General features: G+C 31.0%; 1 protein-coding gene across 5 annotated transcripts in view; it reads right to left on the bottom strand.

Moving 5' to 3' along the window:
* Positions 1 to 21,690, bottom strand: part of LOC117179404 (stress-activated protein kinase JNK) — a 473,020-nt gene that overhangs the window by 194,809 nt on the left and 256,521 nt on the right. For 4 of the 5 annotated variants that reach the window (XM_033371160.1, XM_033371161.1, XM_033371164.1 and 1 more), the window contains one exon: positions 16,064 to 16,097. The gene's annotated coding sequence lies outside the window, so the exon portion shown is untranslated. The remainder of the gene's footprint in view (positions 1 to 16,063; positions 16,098 to 21,690) is intronic. The other variant, XM_033371162.1, reaches the window with a different exon arrangement.

The following is a 21,690-nucleotide window of genomic DNA, read 5'->3' as shown; positions in this document are numbered from 1 at the left end:
TGTTATTTGTATTATACTTGTTTGACAATGATACCGAAAATGTTGTTTGTTTTTACGTATTTCTGACGGCTTAGGAGATCCTTCTAGAAAGTTACAATTTGTATTTTTTAAAGAAAATTTTTAAGAGTTATTATCGTTCAGAAACATCGATTCTGAATTTTTAAATTAAAAATAACTAATTTAATAATTACAAATTTTTCATTCATCAATTTTATTCTTATTTATGAGCCGAAAAACGTAAAACGAAAAACGTCGTCTTAGCCAAGACAAGGCTCGACTTGAGACATGTAAACGCCGTCTCACCTGTCGTGGCCATAAAAGTAAGACGAAGGCCTATGTCTCCACTCAGTTTTCAGACGCAGCCAGATATCGATGCCTTGGAGTCGAACTTAAGACATAACCAAGTCGAACTCAAGTCGAAGCATTTTTACTCGGGCATTTGGTTGAAAATGAACTTTTTTGTGGACATTTTTTAAAAATGTTTTAAGATTCATCATTCTCTTTCAAAATTTATCTCTTTGTTTAGAAGTATACCTACATTCTCAAAAATTCATCCTTTTGGGTTGAAAATTCAATTCTTTCAGTAGAAAATTCAGCTACTTGGTTGAACATTTTTTGAGAATTCGTATTTTCGGGTATAAAGTTCATTTATTTTGTAGAAAACTCACCTTTTCGGCTTAAAAATTTAAATAATTTTGTTGAAAATTGTTGTCTTTCTTGACTGAGAATTATTGTTTTGCTGGAAAATAAACTATAATTTTGAAAATTCGTATTTTTTAGTGAAAATTCAACTATTCAGTAAAAAGATGAAATACTTTTGTTAAAAATGCATTTCTTTAGATCACGATTTATCATTTTAGTAGAAAATTCATATTTTTTTGTAAAAAATGGGTATTTTTGTGTGGGAGAGGCAACTATTTAGTTGTTCGACAAAAATTAATTTAGTTTTAAAGATTTTATTACCTAATCTCGTGAAAAATGTCCTTATTCTCCCTGTTTTAGGAAATATTTGAAATTGGTGTCAGAAAAATAATCTCTTTCAATGCATCTTGTTTTCTACTCTCTTTAATTTCTGTTTCATATTCATAAATAAATTAATCGTAACCGCGTGATAAGAAAGAAGAAAAGGGAAAAAATTAGGACCAAATTTCTCATTTTAGGCGTTTTTGGGAATTTTCTATATTTAAGGGGGAGGGGGTCGATAAGGTGGGAATCTTGATTTAGAATAAAAAAAAAAACGAAATAAAAAGGGAACGGACTTTGATCCCTAGGACACGAATGACTTGAGCTGTAGAATAGTCTCGAAGTCGCCGAGGTAGGAATCTTGATCCAGAACTCGAAAAAAAGGAATAGAATAATAGATAAACAAGGGGACGGACTGCGATCCTTGACATATGAACCACTTCAGCTGCAGAATATTCTCTAAGTCGGCAAGGTAGGAATCTTTATCTCGATTTCACCCTGCCTATCTAATATCGCTGCCCTAGCACAAATAATTTCTAATCTAGGCAGTAGAGGTATACTAGTTCTAGAATAGTACATCTAGGGGCGAAGAACTGAAGAAGGGAGCGCTTTTTCTCATTTGGTCGAGAGGGTAGTTCAGGAATGAGGATTTGCGTGAGGGTGTGCGTTGATTGGTATATATAAGGCAATATCGTCCTTTTTGCAGTCCTTGTGATACAATTCCACGCCCTAGGCACGCGCAGCTTGTCGGGGTAACCCAAACTGGTCTGAGTTATCAATATAGGCAATCGCAAAATATCGCCCTGGGGGCGTGAAACGTAGAGGGCTGCAATTTGGGGGTGCGCAGTAACTTTCCGTGAAAAATCGGCCTGGTTGGTTACTTCTTTTAAAATACAAAATTTTCTCTGATAGAAAATGCTAATCCTTTGTCACCTTTCGTTTTTAATTTAAAATTTGGAGCAGTAAAAAACTTTGAAATTCAAGTGTTTAAACGAATATGCATAGCAGATTGCATAGCTCAAAATTATCTCAAAACAGGGGAAATAGCTCAGGAAAAAGGGTGATTTTTCTTTATGGAAATAGGAGAATAAATTTCTTTAAATCAAATTAATGCAGGTAGCATATTGAATTAAATATGAAACGCTTTACATTCTTGAGATATTGGAATGTATTGCATTTTTAACAGAATAGTTGAATTTTTATACGAAACAAATATGGGTAACAAATGAGATGAATTTTCACCGAAAGAATTAAGTTCTTAAGCTAAAAAGTTCAATGTTTAAGAAACCGTTGGATTTGAAAGCCGAAAAGATTAATTTAAAAAAAAGGTAGTCTTCAACCCAGGGAGGTTCATTTTCAACCAAAGCAAATTATTTTGCAACTAAATAGTTGGACCTTCAGGCAAAAGAGGCGAATTTTCAACTGAAGACGATCAATTTTCTATGCACTGAGTTATCTGAAAAGTGGTTTCCATTTTTGTTTGTTTATTCTAGTTACGCCTTCCCAAACAGAAACACTTATACTTTCGGTCAAGTGTCCATCCGTCCGTCGTACTTTTTTCTAAGCGGGGTGATAGGAAATGAAGGGAAGTAAGGAACTGAGGGGAAACGAGGGCAAGTGAAGGGAAGTATGGAACTGAGTGGAAACGAGAAGAAGTGAAGGGAAGTGGAGGAAATGGGGTATCGGAAGAAGTGGAAGTGAAAGAAAATGTTAGGACACGAAGTAGAGGAAATGAGGAGAAATTAAGGGTAGGGAAGTACGGGAAATAAGGGAAGGGGAAGTAGAAGTAGTGGAAATGTAGTAGAGGACATAGGGAAAGTTAGTGGGCCTAGGGAAATGATGAAAGTCGAGTAAGGGGCATGGAGAGTAGAAATGATGGGGAAAGTAGGAAAAGATAGGGCATTACTAGTAGAAAAAGTGATGGAAAATAAGATGAGGTTCAATGAGAAGAGATGAAACTACAAGAAGTAGTAGAGGACATAGGGAAAGTAAGTGGGCCTGGGGAAATGATGAAAGGCGAATAAGGGGCATGGAAAGTAGAAGTGATGGGGGAAGTAGGAAAAGATAGGGTATCTCTAGTAGAAAATTTGATGGGAAATGAGATGAGGTGAAGTTAGGGAAGGGAAACTACGAGAAGTGAGGGGGAATGTGGCATAGGAAAGTATGGGAAGGAGAGTGTTAGATGGGACAGTGAAAACAGGAGGAAGTGGATAAGGTAAGAAGTTGGGAAAGTGATTTAAAGCTAAGATTGAAGTGTGGTGAGGGGAAGTAGGGGAGGATATGAGAAGTAGGGGAATATAGAAAGGAGTAGGGGAGGTAAATGATGGGAGGGAGAGGTAGATGTAATGGAACAAGCAGAACGTGCTTATTTAACTAGGTCCGGATTAGAATGTTCGCATTAAATTAGGCAATAAACTTCCCATGATTCCTACGCTGATTTGAAGGTTCTACAAGAGCATAATTTATCAAAATTCTAGAGTTCGACTCGCTAGAATGTCGAGTTATTCGCAAAGTGCGTCTTATAAATCTAAAGTAACGCCACTCTGGGGAGAGATGAAGAAAATATGAGGCTCTCTGCACAGAGCACTGTTTTAATTCACTATCAAAATTTTACCAACATCAGAATCCTTATTCACGGATTCTGGATTTCCTGGATCGAAATGAACTCTTTTACGATTTTTTGTAATATACGTGTTTCAATTTCGCACCTAATTATAAGTTGAAAAGGAGTTAAAGGATACCAGAAAAGTAGGAAATTAATATTTTCTTATCAGGGTTAGTATGATTTCACCTGCAATCCAGTCAATTCCAGGAAAAGTCCGGAATTTCCTGGGTCGCTTAACATGTTTGCAATCTCAAATTAAAAAATGTAGGTTAATAAACATTTTATCGAAAATGTTTCAAGCCATTGCATAATTTGCAGCCACAATTTAATATAGCCTCCAGAGTAAACTGCGACTTTCAGAACGCCGCTTGCTCGCCCCATTCGTCAAGAAACCCTCGCAAGACCCGCTTCGGGAATTAAACCTATTTTAGGTTCAAACTTAATAACGACCCCTTTCGCATATTTTCTGTATTGTATACAAAAATTCCGAAACAATTCTGCTCTATTTTAAACTAAAAATGTAACTTTCACTTTAATTCAGTCACGAGTGCAGAGGCATCCAGGACTATGATTAATTAAAAAATATAAATGTTTCAGGGCGCTCTAAAAACAAAAAGTACACTGGAATTTGGAATTAACTATGGAAGGACCATCTGGTCATTTCCCATTTACAAAAAAATTTTTCTAAGTCATCAAATTAGAAAAATTAAAAATTCATATCTGAAAAATACTTTATTTAAATAATGTTTAATTCATCAATTCATTAGTCAATTTCATGCGACTTTTTTCGAACTTAGGGTTCTTTTTTCTTGTCTGAATCCAAGCAACAATAGCTTTTGGTTACAAAATGGATATATTATTATTTCTTCGTAAAAGTCCTAAAAGCCGTTTTAAGCAATATTTTTGAAAGAGTTAAGAAGATTTCAAAAATTTCCAGGGATTTAAAAGGATTTAGACAGATTTTAAGAGATTAAAAAAATCTAACAGTTTTTCAGGGAAATTCGTAGTTTCCCAAAATTTTAATTATTTTAATGAATGTTTAAGGCACTGAAACCTTTTCAGGAATTTAAAGTGATTTTAAAGATTTAAAGGCATTTCCAGGAATTTCACCAGACAAAATTCAGGAATTTAATACTATTTCGAAGATTTCTAAGGATTTTAAGAGATTAATGCAAAATTTATGGAATTGCAAAGAATTTCATAAACTTCCTAAAGATTTCGAAAGATTTAATAGAATTTCCACGGCTTTAGGGTGATTTTAATTATTTCAAGGGACTTCAGAGAATGTTGAAGATTCCAAAGGTTTGAAGATAATTTTAAATCTTTTGTTTACTAGGCGGTATTGAAAGGGCTTCATAGGATTTATGAGATTTAAAGACATTGAAAAACATCCCAAGGGATATATTTAGGCGATTTCCAAGATTTTCATATATTTCAAAGGATTTTCAGAGGATATGGTTAGATTCTCGATGATTTGAGTCATTCTAAGGCTCTCAATACGGTATTTTAATGCATTTTCCAGGATCACGAAGGATTTTGAAGATTTGAAAATATTTTTAAATATCTACAATAGATTCCAGGATTCTAAAAGATTTGAATTATTTAAGGGTATTTCCAAGGATCCGAAGGAATTTTAAAGGGAGTTAGGCAATTTGGAGAAATTTCCAACGACTTAAATGATTTTAAGGAATTCAAAAAAATTGTATGCGGTTTTAAAGATTTTCGAAGGATTTGCAAAGATTGTATAGGACCCGAATTAGCTTTTAGGATATTTTCAAATAATTCTAATGGATTTTAAAAAGATTACAACGATTTCGACCAGATTTTCGAGGATTTCAATGATTTTAAGGGATCTAAAAAAATTGAAGGTAATTCAATAATTTTACCAGAATTTTGAGGAATATCAGATTTTATAGAATTTCACGGGGTCTTTCAAGAATTGTATTGTCTTTCAATGGATCCTAAAGAGTTGAAGTGCTTTTATAATATTTTAAGGGGTACCAAAAGGAATTTCATCATTAATTTTTCATTAAAGAAATTTTAATGGGATTTTCATTATGTAAACAGATTTTAATTTTTTTTTATTTTAAAGAATACATTTTTTGATTTATATTAAAAAGTTATAAACCTTTTAACACCATATTATCTACACAAAGCCGCATTTAAAACACTCCATATTAAATATTTGCGAATTAAAATTTTTGAAGCATATATATATATATATATATATATATATCTTTTTAATTTTAAAGATGATAAAAATTATGAAGAGGTGTCTTTTCATGCAGTATCAAATGACAATAAGGTTTTGAAATCTCTTCAAGTTAGTGAAAGTAAATAAAAACTCCCAAAAATATTATAAATAACATAAAAGCCTTTCAAAATCCCCAGAAATGTTGTTAGGCTTTTGAAAACCACTTAAAGTCTAAAATGAAATTAAAAAAAAAATAAAATCGTTAAAAATCTTCGAAATCTTTTGAAATAACTCAAAATATTTTCAAGCTTTAAAAAATGCTTTTGAATCGTTTAAATCTCCTTTTAAATTTCAGATCCTTTAAAATACTATTAAATTTTCATTGGGATAAATTTCTTGGAAATTCCCTGGAATTTTAAAAAATACCCTTAAATATTTCAAATTCATTGAAGTATTTTGAAATCCCTTCAAACTATTTAAGGATCTTGAAAATTCCTTGCCATTTTTAAAATACTCTAAAATCCTGAAAATCTTTTGAAATTTCATCAAATTATTCAAATGGATTGAAAGATCTTTGGAATATTTGAAAATATCCAAAGGTATTGAAAATCTCTCAATTCATATTACAATAAAATTGATTAAAGTCCTTGAGAGTTTAACAAATTTCTGAAATTAGAATACCTTTAAATTGTTTATATCTATTAAAAAATTTCTTGAAACCTCTTAAAATATCTTAAAATATTTAAAATCCTTTGTAATCGTTTTGAATCCCTTGAAACTTTCTTGGATTTTTTGAAAATTATCCTAAGCTTTTTTAAATCTTTTAAAATCCCTTTAAGTTATAGAAATGTATTAAAAATATATTGGATTCCACGCTTGGAAATCTTTTTAAATCCCCTTCAAAACCCTCAAAAACTCTTAAAGTTCTTGAAATTTATTCAAAATGTTTGAAAATAAAAATTGAAATCCTTTGAAATCCCTCAATTCTTGTGAATAAATTCCTTGAAATCCATTAAAATATCAAATTCGTTGAAATCCCTTGACTTTGCATGAAATCTCATGATATTACTTTAAATATCTTAAAATATTTGAAGCATTGTAAAGTCCTTTAGAATCCAGGAAAATTGAACATTTGTTTATGTATGCAATTAAAAAGTTAAAGCTTGCATTATCTTAAAAAAATGTTCGGTAACCGGGAAATGACAAGAAATTTAGTTTTGTTTTTAGGCGCCTTTCGAAATATTTATATTTAAGTATTTGACTGCTAATAAGAAACTTATCGCGCGCATAGTGCGGAAAACATGATTGATAATATAAAATTGGCTATAGAAATTCGTCAAAATAATTAATCATAGCTCTCTACGGGTATACAATTTTCCGACGCCACTCCCTCCAATTTACTTCTCTGGATCCGCGCCTAAGTGAGCTGACAGTAAATCCCTACAACATATATTTCACCATTTTTACTCACAGGAGTTCATCGTTATGAATTATAATGAGGATTACACGCGCCAAAGTTCGCAAAGATGATGTTTTTTTTAAAGGTTAGTATTAAATCGACCTCTGAGTTTTATGGATAAACTTGAGATTCATAGAGTCTGCTTGGTGGAGGTCGAATTCATTCGGTTTATTCTTATGAAAGTCCAGTTTTTACGAGCTCGAATAAAAATCGAGCCCCTTAGAAACCAATTCTTTTCATGCTCGCATAGTGTGAAATCTTGGCATCATGCAACCCTTGGGCCACAAAAAAACATTCATTTTGCAGAATTCAAAGTGCAAAATTTGTTTTTAAGCAAATGTTTAAACTTTCAACCAAGTCGTTCAATTTTCGAAATAGAAGACGAATCCTAATCATAAAATATAACAGTTGATATTTCGAACGGAATATACCGCTGCGAACTACTATGGATGTATTGATTTGTGCTCATTTTATGAGTATTTTGATGCATCATATGTATCAAATGAATTTGCTTCCTTATAGAGGGAGGTTTTTTCCTAACAAAAGAAAAAATGAATACATTCAATATTTGTAAGGCTTCTGTTTCCGTTTTCCCGAAAATTCCAATTGTTGTTCTCTGTTAAAATAAACAACTTTCTAAGTTATGCTATAGTTACATTGCAAATTAAAACTATAAAGTTTTCTTCATAGAAACAATTTGAATTTATTTTTGTAACTTTCTAAGCAGTTATTGATCAATAAATAATCGTCATCTAAAGTTCATTAATATATCAATCCAAGCGTCTCGAAGACGCGAACCAATAAACTACATATAATATTGTCGTATTTTGAATACCAAAAAATTGGTCCCATATAAATAATGAGCCATTTTTTTAAACTTCATAAACCAGCATTTGAAATTTAAGTTATTACATTAATTTTTAACTAAAAAGATTCATTTTCTACGAAAAAGACGAATTAAAAATATTAAATATTAATGTTCAACCGAAAGTGGAACAGTTCAATTTGAATTTGATAATCATCCCATCCACACACTACTCCTTTCCCCTGCCGAGTGAGCCACGCCTACCCCGAAAGGGAAATGGCTTAATGGTGTAATAATAATAATAATTTTTAACTAAAGAAATCGATTTCCTACAAACAGTTGAATTTTGAAACCAAAAATATGAATTTCTAACAAAAAAGTTATATTATATTATATTATATTATATTATAAAGTTATATTAAACAAAGTTTTTCAACTGTCAAACAATTAGTTGAATTTTCTACTAGAAAGGATCAATTTTCATCAAAAATAAAATAGTTAAATTTAGAGACTAGAAAATAAGTATTTAATAAAAGAAAATAATTATCAACAAAATAATTAAACTTGCAATCCAATAAGAGAATTTTTAATCAAAGGAGACGAATTTTTATTTCTGAACCAAAAATATAATAGTAGATTTTGCAATGAAAAGAATTAACTTTCCACCAAAAATAGTTGGATTTATTTTCAAATTGAGTGAAAAGGGAATTCTTTTAAAAAGGGACAAAGTGGGAAATAAAGTAAAAAGTATTAATTCTAAATTTAAATTAAAAACAACTTTAGAACTTTAACTTTAAAACAACTTTAGCTGGATGTAATTTATTGCTATAAAGACAAAAATTAATTTTTAGAAGACGTCCTTACCATTTAAAAATGTTAAAGTTCATATTTTTTAATTTTTTAATTAACACTTTTAATGCGAAAAAGATTAATTCGGACAATTATTTTTGAAGGGAAAGAAAAAAATCTGTGTCAGAACGGAAAAATTATATATAGTTTATATATAGTATGAAGTATTAAGTATACTATTCATTTATTTTATATAAAAATGTATAATATAAATGAATATATTATATAATACTTCATACTATGTATAAACTATACATAATATATTCGCCTGGGCAATTGCGCCAACAAGGCAATAAACGCTCCACTCATGGATAGTGGCGTTTTTGGTTCAAATCCTCGCTGAGGCAGGTTTTTTCTTGTTCTTCAAAAATTATTTGTTCGAATTATTCGCTATACCACCGAAATTTCTATTATTTACAAAAACTATATTATTGAAAAATAATAGGATTTCAACATAGTTTACATAAACCTCGATTAGTGCCAGTATCGATAGTGAAACGTGTATGTTTTAGTAGACTAATACTACTCGATCAGCAACTCACAAATCCAATAATACGTAATACTGGCGAGGGAAACACTTCCAGTGGAATAATCCTGTTGTCACGCGACACTACCCATTCGCTTGATATCGATAAAGTGGCATTAACAGATTACCTAGAATAATTTTTACGCTGTAGTTCAATGCACCTCGACATTAATAGTTGATTATTTAAAAAAATAATAATAAACAAATAATGATTTGTTAAACAAAATTCGTGCCAAGGCAAAAAACGAGACTTCCGCCAGAAGGCGCTACTTTAAGTGCCTCCTCGTCGAAGAAGAAAGTAGACGGGAGCAAAAAAAAAAGTCAGAAAGAAGGATCGTTGAAACTGAAACGACTGTGTTTGATATAAGAATGCGAAATAAGAGGGAAGTATAATTGATACACGTTAAAACAAAATTGAGCTGTGACAGGGATATTATTCCCCATTATAGCTAAACATTTAGCTGAAAACGAACGAAGGAATTAAGAAAGATCCCTGGATCAGCAAAAATGAATATCTTTGAACATTTTCCATGTACCAGGGATATCGTATTGTCAAACCCCTAATAAGTATAGCTATAATAGGGATATTAAGAATAGGTGTCTGAAGGAATTATCGGAAGAGCGCCGATGCATTGTGGGAGCAGCGAAATAAAATGGCGACGGTCTAAGCGGGAGCAGTGTCAGTTCAGATTTACTTTGGACAATTAAACGATTTTTACCACTTAAAATGTGCGCGAATGTTAATATTAAATAGAGTTTATGATGCGGTAATAATAATTTACAATGGTTTCGATTGTAGGCGATCACTATATTAAAATATATAGAAACGCGATAAAGACAACAAACTTGACCTCCAAATGCATTACACGGATTTCAGGGAAATTCATTTTCGCGATACCAGACCAAAGATTGGCTACTGTAAGTTAAAATATTTGTATAACAACTAAATTTTTGTCTAATCTAAAGATAATAAAATTATGCATAATCTGTCGAAAATAATAAATGCTCCAACTTAACGATTTTATCCAAATTACTGACTTACGAGAACAGTTTACATAAAGTAACTAAATGTTTAACTCTTCTAACTAAACGTTTTACCTAATCTAAGCGGAAACTTTCTTTGAATTTAATATATTCTCGATTCACTCGTTCGCCTCAAGAATTTTTTGTCCGTTTACAAGGAATAAAAAAATAAGAAAATCAATAGAAAACACTTTTCTTCTCAGAAGGTCAATAAGAAAAAAAGAGAACACAATGAAAAAAAAAGAACGCAAATTAAAAAAAAAAACGAAAATCTATAAAAGAAAACATTAAAATTTCGAATGAAAGTAACTGTAGACTTCGCAGCCTACAATGATCTCAAAACAGGAGCAATTTCCAACAAATATTTGAATTTTCAACACAAAAAGATGAATTTTCAATTTTTTAAATTACCACCAAACAGTTAAATTTACAATCAAAAAGTTAAATTTTAGAAGAAAAATATTATTTTTCTACCAAAAGACAAGAATTTTCAAAAGAAAATTAAATTTTCAAGCAAAAAATTCGAATGGTTTAGAAAATAGTTAAAATTTGAACACGAAAAAACTAATTTTTAACAAAAAAAGTTCATTTCCAAACAAGAAAAATGATTTTTAAAAAATAAGAGCTCAATTTTTAACAACAAAAATGAACTTCAAACCAAACCTTTTAATTAAGAATCAAATAATTAAATCCTCAAGTCAAAAAGACTAATTTTTTAGAATAGAGTTTAATTTTGCAAGCAAGAAATATGTAATTTTAATTAAATCGTTGAATTCTCGATTAAAAAAGATGAATTTTCAACCAAAATAATTAATTTTTCAACAAAACAGTTCAATTTTTTAACAAAAAGATGAATTTTTAACAAAATAGTTGAATTTTCCATAACATGATTAAATTTGTGATAAAATAGTATTGTATCCTGTACTCAATAATTGGATTTTTAACGTACAAATATTTGTTTTCAATCGAATAGTTGAAGTTTAAACAAAAAAAAGAAAAATTCATATTAAAAGAGATGAATTTTCAAACCAAAAGGCGAAATCTCTACGAAATAGTTACATTTTTATCCCAAAAATATGAACATTTTTAATGAAACATTGCAATTTTCTACCAAAATAATCAAATTCTCAAGCCAAAAAGATGAATTTTCAACCCGAGGAAATAGTTTTTGGAACGTTTATCATTTTTACTGCAAGAAATATTCTTGACAAAAAACTCACATTTTTTTTAATTTAATTAAAAATTAGTATTTTGTTTAGTACTATTTTCTTATGAGATTAGCATTAAAATGGTATCATAGGAATACAAAAATTTCAAATACACAGAAATATAAAAATAAAATTATATAAACATGGAATATAAACAAAAGAAATTTTCAATTGTTATGATGGTTTTCCTATTTTTAGAGTAATACGTGATGTTTAGAAAAAAAAACAAATAAAGGAAAGGATATAACATTTTTGCATGCAAATAATCAAAAAAGGAAAGATAAGAATAGTAAAACATTTTTAGTATACGATTTAAATGATGTAAAAATAAATCATACTTTTACCATGAAGAACCTAATTTTTTCATAAAGTAATTGTTAAAATGAGTATTTTTGTTCGACTTGAATCAATTTATTAATTATTTTTAATCAAAAAAATTTAATTGAAAGAATGAATTTCAAATCAACGAAGAAAAATTCTTTAATCAAGAGAGAGAAAAAATTCCATTTCAACTTTCAACCAGGTAGTGGAATTTTCAATCGAGAAGATTAATTTCTTACCAAAAGAAGTCAAATTTTCAACAAAATACAAAAGTTTTAACAAAATAGTTAAATTTGTAACCAACACAATTATTTTTTAACGAAGTAGCTCAACTTTCAATGAAGCAGTTCAATTATCGACCAAAAAATATGAATTTTGAAGAAAATAACTAAGTTTTGAATCAAATAGTTGAATTTTTTATGAAAAAGAATGAATTCAATAATATAAATAAAAAGGAAAATCTTTAATTAACAGTATTATCCATTAGGGAGCAATAAGTCATCCTTGTTTTTTTTTCATAACTATATGATGCAGTAGAAAATTCAAAGACAAATCGAAATATAAACTTTAAATTGCTTACGCATAATGCCTAATTGAGATAATAAATAAACTTGAACTTGTTCACGCAAACTCGTTACAATTGCGAAATATTATTTTATGACGTAATCCAGAATATTTAGAAACTTAGCATGGAGACGAACCACATGAGCTGTAGAATGGTCTCGATGTCGCTAACATGTCGATAACAGGAATCCTGGATTAGAACTTTCCTTTTTATCTAATAATTACATCGTTGGGGTTTGTCATACAGAAAAAAAACAGAAGTATATTCTTCTTGTGGATAATTTTCAAGTGAGTAAAGTTAATTCTTTCCCGTGTGAAAACCAAAGAAGATGTTCTTCTTTGCATCAAATAATCTATTTTGTCATAGAGATACCATATTCATAACTATTTTAAATAAAAAGCACTTTGACTTCTTAATGCGGGACATAACCGACGACATACAGCTTGTTAGAAATAATTTATTTATGAAATCATTGTTTTACTAAGATAATTAATACGTACGGAAATAGGATATAAAATAATGTAGTACACTAATAAAAAAATAAATCAATACCACGTCGTATTAACTTTTTACTCGGTAATGAATGTTAAACCGCCGGTATTGTCCCCGTCTACCCTACGTCATTTTACACGTGATACAAAAGTTTAAAACTTTTATTGTCAGAAGTAAAATTGCAGTCTAGAATAAAAATGTATCACCGTTTGGCGCAGAAATTTAGCAGAATTTGGCAAAGAAATTTCTTCCACCAGAGCCATTAAATTTGCTCTACCGGCATTTGGACTAATCTAAATATGCAATCACTCGAAAAAGAGTCTACTTACCAAACTTCTCATCAGTCGTTTTTCGCACAATATGGAATATCGAGAATCGAAAATCACGGAATTTACAGATTTGATTGCATTGCCAAGTGGCCGAGCCTCTGGTTCCACTAATGAACCGTTTACGACCCTAGACCTAAGGGATGAAAGTCTACCTCGAAACGGAATTAGGGAGCAAACTGGTTCTTCGAGAACCGCTCTAGGTCCATTGTTCGACGGACACTGAAATTAAGTTTGAGCTATTGTTTATTTGAGTTTCCACAGTTCGCTGCTGGACATCAGCCACTTGCGGCCATTTAGGTTTGTGGCGCCTCAGACCCCAAAGTTTCAATGTCGCGTGTTCAGCAGCGCAAATAATTTAATCCAGCTGCTCGGTCTAAATGATTAATCTGTTTTATCCTCGAGTAAAATTTTTATGCATATTTTTTTAAATATGAATATTAATTCCTTGTCCACATTACCGTCCACTGGGGCTAAGCAGCTTATATGTGGGGAAAAGCGGCGCGCCGTTTATTCTGTATTTATACGTATTTATACGTGTTATTGCTTATTCTAGGCTTTGCAATTGAAGTTTTACAATTGTTTATAGCTTTAAGCCTCTATATTTTTTTGCATGTAGGTGCAGAAAATATCGCATTCAGAAATGCAGAATTAAGGGAGCGCTGTTTAGCCCCAGTTTACGCTAATCTGAATCAATTATAAGCAATTTAATCTATAAAAACTAAATTAATTTTTACGAATTAAAAGCATGTACCAGATAGTCACGTGACCAATTCTTTTAAGGCCATGGCTACGTGTACCGAAATTTCGGTAAAAATAGCTGGATTTTTTCGGTATAAATAGTGGGACTTTGAAAATTCTAATGGATTGCCCATATACTAGACTAGCCAGGCGTAAATGAAAAAAGGCTGTCTAGTTTTGAAAAAAAATTCGACTTTTTATTTTATTAAAAATTCAATAACTATATTTAAAAGTAATGGATTTTGGGTGAAAATTCATAAATTTTGGTAGATATTACATCTTTTTTGGTTGAAAATTTAACTACTCAGTCGAAAGTGGAACTACTTCATAAAAAAATATGTTTTGTTTTATGTTTCAATGTTTTACTTGAAAACCTTTTTTTCTTTGAAATTTAGCTATTTTATTCAAATTGTCTTGTTAAATAATATTTTTTTAATGAAAATATGATTATTCCATGTTTGGTTGAAACTTCATCTTCTTCAGTTGAAACACAGAGCTATTTGGTTGAAAATTCCTGTATTTTGTTCAACATTCTTCTTTTTTTTTAGAATAAAACATTAATTTTCTTTGTGACTAATCATACTTTTAGTCAAACACTTTATTTCTTTAGTTGAAAATTAATTTTTTTGCTGATAATTTAACTATTCCATTTTAAGTTGAAAATTCATCCTCTCTAGGTCAAAATTAAATCATTTTGTTGAGAATTCGTCTTTTTGATATAAAAGTAATCATAATAATTTGAAATTTATCCTTTTGGTTACAAATTAATTCTTCGGTTAGAAAATTCACTATTTTGTTGAAAATTCTTTTTTTTTTGTAGTTTAAAACGTATGTTCCCAAATGAAAATTTAACTCTTACATTTTTTGTTGAATATTTATCTTCTTTAGCTGAAAATTCGTTTTTTTTTTTAGTTGAAAAATAATTATTCTAATATTCTCGATTTACATTTTTTTCTTTGTTGATTCATAAATCTTCCTTGCTTGAAAATTCAACTTTTAAGATAAAAAATCGTCGTTTTAACTTGAAAATTCATCTCGTTTGATCTCGATTTTCTGTTTTTTTGTTGTTGTTAGAAATTCTTCTTTTTTGTTCAAAATTCAGTTATTTATTTAAAAATTCGTCTTTTGTGGTAGAATATTAATCTTCTTTGTCACAAATTATCTTTTTGGTAAAAAAATATATTTATTTTGTGAAAAATTTAACTACTGGGCTGAAAATTCCTCAAATTCAAATGTTTGATTAAAAATTCATGTATTCTGTTCAAAATTTATCTTATTGGTTGAAAATTATTCAACTATTTCCTTGAAAATTGATCTATCTTAGATGAAAATACAAATATTTGGTTAAAAATTCCTCTTTTTGGTACAAAAAATATCATCAGTTGAAACTTGATTTATTTAGTTAAAACTTACTTTCTTTGGATGAAAATGTAATTATTTTTTTGAAAGTTCAAATTCTTTTTGTTGACAAATTATGCTACTAATTTAAAACTTAACTATTCTTTTTTTTTGTTGAAAATTTATTTTCTTTGATTAAAAATTAATTTCTTTAACTGAAAATGTAACTAATCCAATTTTTCTTGAAAATTTATCTTTTTAGTTAAAAATTCAATTAATTTCGTCGAAATCTCATATTTTTGGGTCGAAAATTCAACTCGTTAAAAAATCATATTTTTAGGTTGAGAATCAACTGTTTTCTTAGTTGAAAATTCGTATTTTTTGGTTTAATTAGACTTTTTTTCATTCAAAATTAAAATATTTTTTGGTGGAATTATCAACTAGCAACTTATTAATTTACACCGGAAATAATGTATTCCCTTTGCGTTTGGTACCGTAAAGCCGCTATGTGAGCAGGATTCTCCGAGCATTATAGAACGTTCTCAATAATCGTTAAGGACATTAAATACAGTGCACGATCAGCCAATTTGCTTATAATAAATAATTCCAGAATAATCCAATAAAAATATAAAATAAAGAAAAACTTACCTACCAAAAGATGAGAAGGGCACCTGGAAGGTTCCTAAAACAAACAAAGGTATATCACTTTAAATCTTTTAAGGAATAAATAGAAATAGAATCTCGTTTTCCACCTTCTTATCTTCAAATGGGTGATAATATCGATTTCCAATTTTCCGAGAAATATTTCACTATTTATAGCCGTTTAAAAAACGATATTTTCTGCTATCTTCTGATATGTCGTAAGCATTGAGAAGTTTTAGGCATTCAGTCGACTGCCCGCGTTCAGAAGAATGTGGGACAAAATATTTACCATTTAGAAGAATACTCAACAAATCTGCTAAATGCCAGACCTACTTTAGGCAATTAGAAGAAACTAAGCATGGAGTATTAAACACACATTAAATGGCTGTATAATTCTGGTACCAGAAAATTAAATGGCTAAATGACGTTTACGATTTTCTTTGTAAAAGTTAGAATTTTAATTAGTAAATTTTTTTAAATAACAGGAAAAAGCTTTTTAAATTATAAATTTATTAATTTACTAAAAAGTAAGCAATTGTCCTTTAGGTTAAAGTAGATCATTTCTGGAAATTTGTATTAATTATTATTATTAATTCATGGTTCAATTGCTATCAATGATTTTTTATGATTTTTTCATTAAATGTTTACAGGCTTTGAACTCTGTTAGAATTCATATTTTTAGGTTAAAAATTTGAATATTTGGTTGAAAATAAAATTAGTTTGTTGAAAATTCAGTTATTTTCTTGAAAATTCGTCTTTGTAGTTTCCAAAAATCAACAATTTTATTACATTTTTTTTCTTTCTTGACTAAAAAATGTTTGGATGTTAAAAATTCATTTATTTTTGGAGAAAATGTACCCTTTTTGGTTACAAGTTCAACTGCCTGGATACAAATTATTCCAGCTTCGTTAAAAATGAACTTTTTTGTTGAAAATTCAACTTTTTTGTAGAAAACTTGTATTTTCGACTGGAGAATTCAACAATTTGGTAGAAAATGTATAAATTTTGTGGAAAATTATTCCTTTAAGGTAGAAAATCAATTTTTCGGTTAAAGATACACATTTTTGGTTGAAAATTAATATTTAATTAGTTGAGGATTCAAGTATTTTGTTAAGAGTTCATTTTTTTGTTGTTAAATTCGAATGTTTTCTACTTTAAATTAAAATATGTTTTGTTAGAATATAAACTTTTATAGTTCATTTTTGGTTGTTAAAGATTAATTTTTTAACTGAAAATCAACGTTTTTGTTGAAAATTCAAATTCTGGGGTCACCGTTGTGGCCCCGATTAGGATTCTCGATCAGGATTCCCGATCTGGCTCCAATCGGTAGAATTCTGTGGCCCATACTTGGACCAGACCGGGTCAGATCGTTTTCCTACTGAAACGCCATCTCCGTGCACTCAGAGAACTAGTGCTGCTTATTATTTTCTGATAGTGCAGTGAAATTCGAATATTATTCTTTTATAATATATCATATAACTTATGTATTGAAAATGGATAAAGCAAGTACGCCACGGGTTCGAAGGAACTGAGCACTTGCCAGTATACATCGAAACATGAGTGAGGACAATTAATGTAAGTAATTACGCTTTGCGGCTCATTGAAACCTAACCTCAAATAAATTAATATTAAATTAAATTTTCTTTTTTCAATAAATATAAATGAAATCACTATACATGGCAATGTAAGTGTTTCGGGAGTTAATATTGTTCAACCCGTTCAATTTATGAATTTGGAACTTGAATCTCTAGGAAATCAATTTCTCAACTTTTAACTGCGCATACGTCGTACCCGGCATCTAATTGGTTGTTTTTCGCACGCAGTTTGAAATTCTAAAAAATATATTTTTTCCTTGCTTATTTTAAATAATAGCATTTAAACTTATAAAATCGTAAATTATAGGTCATTTTCCCATCATTTTCGTTCTTCGAGTGTCAACTAAAATTTGTTGAAAACATTCGAAAAGGTTAAGTTGTAGGGAATATTTTCGTTAAAAAATTAAACTACATTAATAAGGTTTTTTTTTAATTTCCTGAAAAGTACAGTGACAAAAAATTATTTGCAAGGAATGAAAATGGTTAAATAAAATATTTCCGCTTATTAAACTTTTATTTCATTACACGGAGAAAAAAGTTCAGTGGCTCCTACCCTTGCAAGCGCTAGAGCCACTAAGCGGAATAGTAAATTATGGACGGGCCACTACAAGAGTAGAATCTACTGAACGCGTGTTGAGTCGACTCTACTAGTCGCTGAAGAGTAGCTTCTACTACGCAGGCAGTCGCACGTACAATTCCTGTTCAGTAGAACATACCGAAGATGAGTGCGATCTACTGAACAAGAATCGTACATGCGACTGCGTGCGCAGTAGATGCTACTCTTCAGTGATTAGTAAAATTGCGCTTAAAATTATAAAAAAGAATCCTTAAAAATTTATAATTACACAAAGCACATGATTTTTTTCAAGATATACATGCATCTACATATGATTAATTGGTAAATCGTATTTTTACTACTTTATTAACAATTAAAATTTCGCACGCAACGAGGGGGATTCGAACGCATAACCTATCGCACGCTAATCAAGGACCCTAACCATTCACCTATCGAGACTAGTTGTCAACAGCTTGAAAAACTAGGAATGGATTCTTACGCGTTCGGCGCCGGCCAGCGGATCAGAGAGGTTAACTTTATACTTATAACTAACAACTAAGGACCGTCAGAGGACTATACAGTCGATTTTACTGAACAGATAGTCAGCCTTCGTACTCTTCTGTTCAGTAGAATCAACACAACGCTGTTTAGTGTTCTTGAATCAACGAGTAGTTACTATTACTATAAATCAGCTTACTAAACGCGAATAGTAGCATATACTCTACCAGTTCTCTCCGTGTAAGAACCAACCTTTTCCTGGCAACTTACAGCATCTACAATAATCTTACGTTTACTAAAAGTATAATTAATAGCAGATTACGTATCTAGGCAGTAAAGTTAAACTTTATACGAGGATGCAAAATTTAACGTCTGAGCCGAAGGCGAGGACGGTAAAATGGCATCCAAGTATAAAACGAATTCAGTGACGTGGATCATACGATACTTTATCTGAAATAGGCAGAATAAGAGCACTTTTTCTGGAAAACGGCGCTTAATTGTACCGCACACATACGCGCGTGGGGTAACGTTAGGAGTCAAAAATCCACTTCGTAGTTAAACGTAGTTTTAAGATGAATTCTTCTCACTCTTTTTTTCACTTTTCTTTTACCTTTCACCCACTTCTTCCTCCTTGCTGTCACTTTACGTACGGCTCACCGCAGTACAATAAAGTGCTATTTTACTGCCGCTCCACGGGCAGATAAAGTGCGCTTGTTCTGTCTATTTCAGATAAACATTTTTTTCTGAAAAATGTTCTTTACTTGCCCGTACTACTTTAATTTTAACTTAAAATACTAATGCTCTTATATATAGATTTTTTTAGCTGTAACTTGTGCTATATATGAAACCACGGAGGCTCTAAGCAACATTGAAACCTTTTCTATAATTTCCAAAGATGGAGGTGGCCGTCGAAAAGAGAGGACCATTCACCAGTTTCGAGTTTACTTCGCGAAATTCATAAATAGATTATAATGAGACTTATCGAGTACCGATCGTGCACCGATCGGGTTTTTCGATCGGGGGTCCTGACCTGATCCCGGTCTAGGCGCTTGTTTCATCCGCGATCTGGCCCCGATGGGGGCTAGTTCGAAATTTATGCACGGGTTCTTTTAAATGGCAGCGTTATGATTAAGATATTGAATTGAAACTTTTTTTCACTGTTATACGACAACAAATACAAGTAATTTATGAAATAAAATCCAAAAAATGACAGCATAATAGAAAATTAGAATGTTAACAACTTTTTTGATTTAATGGGGTTTTTAAAATTGCAGTTTGGCGGTAATGAAATTCGGATAAACCTTTCTTTGAAGTTGCCTAGCATCAAATATAATTAATTTGTAAAATAAACTTCAAGAACCGAGCGATTAAGGGAAAATTATACTTAAGGGAATGTGATACTTAGAAAATGGTCGATTTTACCAGTTTTAGGTTCCCCCGGCTTTTTTTCTAGAATAATAAATATTCTGTGTTAAAAATTTGGGAAATGATAGCGAACGTGCTAACGGACGTCTCCACACACTTTTTTGTAGGTTAATTTAAAAAAGTTTTAATTTAGCAAAATGCGATTAATTTGCATAGCGCTTAGGAAATAGTATCGATTTTTTCAGTGTTAGATTCCCCCGGCTTTATTCCTAGGATAAGAAATATTTTGCCTTCAAAATCTGGGAAATGATAGCGAACATGCTAACGGACGTCCCCATACACTTTTTTTGTGTTTTTTTTTATCAAAAAATTTTTAATATTGCTGACAACGTGCGTGTATATTTCGAGGTTATGTGTGTTACAATTCACCCGAGCGTTACTTCCAAACTACACAATATTTTTGGCCGAAAACTTTGGACTTACAAATAAACATAGTAACTAATCTCCCGGAACTAACCGTGTTTGCAGGCAATCAAAAAAGTTTATTTTTTAAATAATTTCCAAATTATCGGAAAGGCAGAGATGAAAAACGACGTAACCTCAAAATAATGCATATGCATAAAATTTTTACATAGCACACTAAATTTTTTTTGTTATTATCCCTCAAAAAAGAGTCCGGGGACGTCCGTTATGATATTTTATAGCATCTCCGTATTCAGTTTTTAAACATTTTCATTTTTGTGGAAAAAAGCCGGGAAAACTGTATCACATGCCCTTAAGATTTTAATAATTATACACATTAGAATATTAGGGAGGTTAAGGGCGATAGGGGACAATTGCACGAGGGTGAAGTTAGCTGCCCGAGAGAAGCGAGGGCAGATATCACACGAGTTAAATTGTTGCCTCGCCCCGACTTAAGCATACACTTTTTCATAAAAAATGTATCGAAAATTTGACTTGAGATGCCTGAAACTTCTTTACGTCTCATCAAAGCTGTTATTCTTTGTAAATGCGTAGACAGTGACAGATATAGGTTAGAATAACACGATTCTCGAAACGAGGTTCGATAAGAGGGAGAATGGCTGCAGACAACTGCAGATAAAGTAGAATGTATATACTTTCGATACCGGTTACGGCGTAAAGTTACTTTCGCAGTCGTCTGTTTCTACTTTCTAGTCTAGGGTTGAAAACACAACTTTCGACCTGCCTGCTAAGTTACGCCACACCCTTAAGGCTTGGCGGAAAATATCTTTAAGACGCATTGGCGGGTGAAATATCGTCTCGCGCATGCGCATCTAATACACGGCTGAGGCGCTTACGGACTTTAGAGGTAATGGAAGGGAGAGGCACTTGGCAAGTGGAGGCGCTTTGTAAGAACCTACCGTAATAATCGAAAAATCTTGTTTTCTTTTGAAATGAGGGTTGAAGAAGAGGAAGTTTGTTTTTGGGGATGAGATCTGAAGTAGGAAAGTTAATGGTAAGAGGGCAGAATGTTTCACACGAGAAACCTTACACGTGGCCCTTGTCCTTGTCATGTGGGCGTGCAAGCTCTACTAAACGCGTAATGGAATTTGCAATAAAGGAGACACTTACGAGCAACGGTCTTTGGAAATGCGATC

The sequence above is a fragment of the Belonocnema kinseyi genome, chromosome 9, assembly GCF_010883055.1.
Source record: "Belonocnema kinseyi isolate 2016_QV_RU_SX_M_011 chromosome 9, B_treatae_v1, whole genome shotgun sequence".
Lineage (NCBI taxonomy): Eukaryota > Metazoa > Arthropoda > Insecta > Hymenoptera > Cynipidae > Belonocnema > Belonocnema kinseyi.
Note: the sequence above shows the minus strand (reverse complement) of the source record. Positions and strands in the feature narration are given on the sequence as shown.